This window comes from Branchiostoma belcheri, unplaced genomic scaffold (assembly GCF_001625305.1).
Source record: "Branchiostoma belcheri isolate BF01 breed outbred unplaced genomic scaffold, Haploidv18h27 scaffold7, whole genome shotgun sequence".
NCBI lineage: Eukaryota > Metazoa > Chordata > Leptocardii > Amphioxiformes > Branchiostomatidae > Branchiostoma > Branchiostoma belcheri.
In genome coordinates, this window is record NW_017804353.1 from 1,238,423 (window position 1) to 1,244,375 (window position 5,953).

Genomic DNA, 5,953 nt, shown 5'->3' on the forward strand with positions numbered 1-5,953 from the left:
ATCGAATGCAACAAAGATGCAGGATACGTTCAACAGGGGAGGCGGCAACGTGTTGACTTGCGACAAGTGGAAAGTGGAAGTGGCCAGATGCGGGCAGGATAGTCTGTATAAGTATGTTTGTCACTATTACCGGTAACAAATCTAATTACATTTAAAGGTAGATATTTATGTATGCTTATTAGGTTACGGTGTACCGTAGGATTAGAAGGAAGGCATAGAATGCAATCGAAAAAAGACGTCTATTACTTAACCTCCTTGGCTAGGACCTGGAGCTAAATGACACGCAAAAGACATCTAATGCCATTTCAAGTCAGCAAAATACTAAATGTTCTGCAGAAAAAATAACTACACGGCCAGTTGAGTATTTCTTGGTATTTTCCTCCCTAGAATGGGTCTGGAATTGTTTGTCTTTCTAATGCTGTTTTCCATCAGTACCAAAGGATTGTAAGCAACTACAACCTCCAAGGGGAGTCGTCGTGGCTGCCTGCACCGACGCCAACAAGCATGGGAGCAAATGTACCATCGAATGCAACAAAGATGCAGGATACGTTCAACAGGGAGGCGGCAACGTGTTGACTTGCGACAATGGAAAGTGGAAGTGGCCAGATGCGGGCAGGATAGTCTGTATAAGTATGTTTGTCACTATTACCGGTAACAAATCTAATTACATTTAAAGGTAGATATTTATGTATGCTTATTAGGTTACGGTGTACCGTAGGATTAGAAGGAAGGCATAGAATGCAATAGAAAAAAGACGTCTATTACTTAACCTCCTTGGCTAGGACCTGAAGATAAAAGGCAAATACAATAATTTCAGTTTTGGGGCCTTTCCACTCAAAATCCTATTGTAAGTGTTGATTCAGACGGGTAACATCGAGCAGGTCAGATATCACCGGAAATATGTGCGGGGTTGGCAGAAACCAATAAATCAACACTTACAATAGGATTTTGGGTGGAAAGGCCCCAAAAGTGAAATTATTGTATTTGTCCTTTAAATGACACGCAAACAAAAGACATCCAATGCAATTTCAAGTCAGCAAAATACTAAATATTGTGCAGAAAAAATAACTACACGGCCAGTTGACTATTTCTTGGTATTTTCCTCCCTAGAATGGGTCTGGAATTGTTTGTCTTTCTAATGCTGTTTTCCATCAGTACCAAAGGATTGTAAGCAACTACAACCTCCAAGGGGAGTCGTCGTGGCTGCCTGCACCGACGCCAACAAGCATGGGAGCAAATGTACCATCGAATGCAACAAAGATGCAGGATACGTTCAACAGGGAGGCGGCAACGTGTTGACTTGCGACAATGGAAAGTGGAAGTGGCCAGATGCGGGCAGGATAGTCTGTATAAGTATGTTTGTCACTATTACCGGTAACAAATCTAATTACATTTAAAGGTAGATATTTATGTATGCTTATTAGGTTACGGTGTGCCGTAGGATTAGAAGGAAGGCATAGAATGCAATAGAAAAAGGACGTCTATTACTTAACCTCCTTGGCTAGGACCTAAAGTGGGTAGGGTAGTACTAGGCTGCGACCGCTACACTCCCAGTGCAACTGTTCTGAACCTGCTAGGCGGGACCTCGGTTGCATAGCACCACAAACGAGCCAAGGCTATCTTTATGTTTAAGGCACTAAATGGAATGTCACCTCCACACATCTCTCAACTATTCACAACATCCGCCAGTACCCACACACACAACACCCGACTAAGCACACAGGGGGGACTTCAGCTGCCAAAAGCTCGCTGGCAGTACAAAAAGAGATCGCTTTCTTTTTCCGGTGCAGTACTCTGGAACTCACTTCCTCCTCATGTCAGAAATGCAAAAACTCTCTGTGACTTTAAGGCTACCTTTTCATCACTTTGCAGTTAATATGATTTCTTTGTAAATTTTTGCATTTTAATTTTGTATATAACATTGATATGCAAATTCAATTATATTATCAATATCATTTACATCAATTGTCATATTTATTAAGTTTGTTTTCTGTACGTTATTACTTTGTCTTGCCTCTTTTATTTCATCACGACGATTATGATTATACCTACGTTAGTTTTTTTTACTTTTCCTGTTATTATATTATGTATTGTTCTGTGCAGGGAGCGTTGAAAACCGCCATTGGCGATATGCTACCCCTCGATAGATAAATAAAAATGAAAATGAAGTTAAATGACACGCAAACAAAAGACACCCAATGCAATTTCAAGTCAGCAAAACAATAAATATTCTACAGGAAAATAACAACACGGCCAGTTGAGTATTTCTTGGTATTTTCCTCCCTAGAATGGGTCTGGAATTGTTTGTCTTTCTAATGCTGTTTTCCATCAGTACCAAAGGATTGTAAGCAACTACAACCTCCAAAGGGAGTCGTCGTGGCTGCCTGCACCGACGCCAACAAGCATGGGAGCAAATGTACCATCGAATGCAACAAAGATGCAGGATACGTTCAACAGGGAGGCGGCAACGTGTTGACTTGCGCCAATGGAAAGTGGAAGTGGCCAGATGCGGGCAGGATAGTCTGTATAAGTATGTTTGTCACTATTACCGGTAACAAGTCTAATTACATTTAAAGGTAGATATTTATGTATGCTTATTAGGTTACGGTGTGCCGTAGGATTAGAAGGAAGGCATAGAATGCAATAGAAAAAGGACGTCTATTACTTAACCTCCTTGGCTAGGACCTGGAGTTAAATGACACAGGGATCTCCCTAAACGCCACCCTGTTGATTTTCAAACTTAGGATTTTTATTCCAATATTTCCCCGATAAGTTTCAAAATTGAGGATTTTATCCCCGATAAATGTGATCATTATTCCAATTTTCTTTGGCCGGGCAGCGTGGATCGAGCCGCTAATCGCATGCATCAAGGGATCGGGCCGCTATTATTCATTGTCGGCACAATCTTGTGAATTGTCGATCTCGCCATGACGCCGTTGGTAGAAAATCAGACACCCCGCTGGCGTTTCACAACACAATTTTCATGTACACAACTCCGACTCCGACTGTCTCTGTTTTTTAAAACAGAGCATGGAGGTAGTCAAAGCGCGCCGATACAAAATAAAAATCCTGGCAACCATGCGCCCGACCGCTACGCAAGTTTTCGGCGGAAAAATAATCCATCCCCAGAAGAAATTTTACGCATGAAAATAAGAACTATAACTTGTTTTCCTCGTTGTATGAGTTTTTGAGGCCGTAAAATGCTTCAAACGGTTGAAATTTGTCCGAAAAAAAACAGCTCGAAAGACCGAAAAAATGGCCGACACTGTCACGAAAACAACGTCACGGTCAAAGATCAACATAGCATCTAAACGTACAACATACTACTTTAAACGCATGAAAAATATTTTTTCGGAAACAACAGAAATGAAAATTCACTCATATTTTTAAAAGGTTAATTTTCAACTATTACTGTGAAATTTTCCGAATTTATTGGTTTCTAGTGTCAGAATATAATATTGTTGTTTCTGTGAATGTGCGGTTGGATGCTATGAAGGACTTTTACAGATATCATTAGACCAAGGAGGTTTAAAATTTTTTAAGTCCATGATTAGACTGAGATTAAAGGCCCGGTCACACTGGCGGAACTTTGCTGGAGCGTTGCTTGAACGGTGAATAAAATTCATCACCGCTCGAAACCGCTCACCACCGCTAAACAGAAGTTGGCCCCCGTTAAAGCAACGCCGTGTACGCCCGGCCACCGCTGACGTTTCTGGAGGGGCCCTCCTACCGCTCCGAAAGTTTTGAGCTGCACAAAATAATGCGAGCGGTGAGGAGGGGGAAATTTTAGGCTCCGGCAAAGTTCACCCCCGCTCCACCAACGCCCAGTCAAAGTTTGGCATCGCTAGACGCAACTTCGTGGACGCTTGGGTCCGCTAGGCCAACGCAGAAATCTTGAACGCTTGACCACCGCTGCTTCGCCAGCGTTGCCCGGGCGGCGATTAAACGTTGCACAAACGTTGCACAAACTTCGCTGGAGCGGTTGCAAGAGTTTTACGAGCGGACACGGGGTTGCTGGAACGGTGTCAGGCGTTGAAGCAGCGATCCATGTCGGCAATGAACTTTGGTTTGGCGTTGGTATAGAGGTGTCGGAGCGGGACCAGAATTTGGCTATAAGTACGGTGAGAAATGGACCAGGTGCTCATTTGGAATCGAGCTGCCATTGAGTTCAGGCCTCATCTATATCGAATTTGCTCGAAGTTACAGTAAAACTGTATCACCCTGGATGCTGAGAGACTTGCTATGATTGGTGCACTAGTGTGCAATTATTTTGGGGCCACACGTAAAATGTTCAAAGAAGGGTCACACGGACAATCACTTTATTGGGGTCACAGGGGAACTTTGCAATCTGCAAAGTTTTATTTTCATTATTAATGAAACAACGTAGTCAAGAATAGATTAACAAAATGATGTTTATTAAAGCTATAAGTCCCCCCCACACACAAAACAGAACTTAAACTACTACAAAACGATCCGTTCAACTCCGTAGTCACAAGCGGTATGCCGCTAAACCGCATGCGCAGAACGCCGCTGTACCAACGCTTGAGTCACCGCTATACCAACGTTCGCTACCGCTAAACCAAAGCTAAAGCAACGTCGGCTTCAGCGGTACACCGCTAAGTCAACGCCCGTGTTTTTTTTTTTTCCCACATTTTGGGCGCGGTGACGAGCGTTGTCGAAATTCGGACCCCGTCCCTACCGTTAAAGGAACGCTCCAGCAAAGTTCGGCCAGTGTGACCGGGCCTTTAGTACCGCGATCCGAGTGTCTCTCAAAAATTGTTTTTGAGTAGGAGTTTATTACCCTGAAAGCTAGCATCCTATTCGTGTTTATACATTCGTTTCTCTTTTATTTTATTTAGTACATTTGAACGGATTTTGCGAAGTGGATGTATACAAACTATATATACATTCAGTTATCTGTCGATAAGGGGCTTTTGCTGAAGCTTAAAGACAACAAAAACAAACAATTTTGAAAATAAGCCATAAGAGCGACACCTACCGGAAAGAGCATGCAGGGCGTGTTTACTAGTTTGAACCAAACGTGGCCCGTGAACTTGAAAAACTGATAATGATAGCTTTAGACACAGGTTATCAGCTAAAACTATTATATTGGACGGGCCATGTTTGATAACGCTGTGTAGACGTGACGTTAGTTTAGTCCCCTAGCACCTTGTTTTGGAACTGCAGGATTGCTTGTTAAAAAATCTTCGAGGGAGGATAAGTAAACAACCGTTTGACGGGTTGTCGTTATTATTTGGTGTTTGGGTAGCTTAAGTGATGATTGACATGATTAGATAACAATTATGCAAATCAGAATTTAACTTGCACACAGAAAAGTTTATAAATCTGATTCGGTCGATAATAGGACTATGAAACACTTGACATATGTGATAGAGGACGAGAGGAGCATCGGCAGACACTGATTATGTAAACTGAATTTACACAATCAATTGCAAATTTCTATAATTTCATAAATGTAGCTTCCGGTGATTCAATACTTGCGAAATTTTATATGTTAAGTGAAGGTGAACATTATTAATTCAAATCAGGGCCTCATTTCCATAATTTATGAGGAAAGGTTTAAATAGCCTTCTTTGTTAACTTAAGAAATTGGGTGTAGAGATCAACTGATGTACGTAATTCATGCAAATGAGGCTCTTGCAAAATCAAGCTCTTTTAATTCATGGTAAACTCAACACAAATGTGATATGTAATAGTCTTATCCCCATGGAATGTACTCTAGGCATTACGACACTGGCTCCTGGTACAAGCACCCCTCCACCTCCCCCTACAACACCCTCTCCACCACCGCCTACAACACCCTCTCCACCACCGCCTACAACACCCTCTCCACCACCGCCTACAACACCCTCTCCACCACCGCCTACAACACCCTCTCCACCACCGCCTACAACACCCTCTCCACCACCGCCTACAACACCCCCTCCACCAC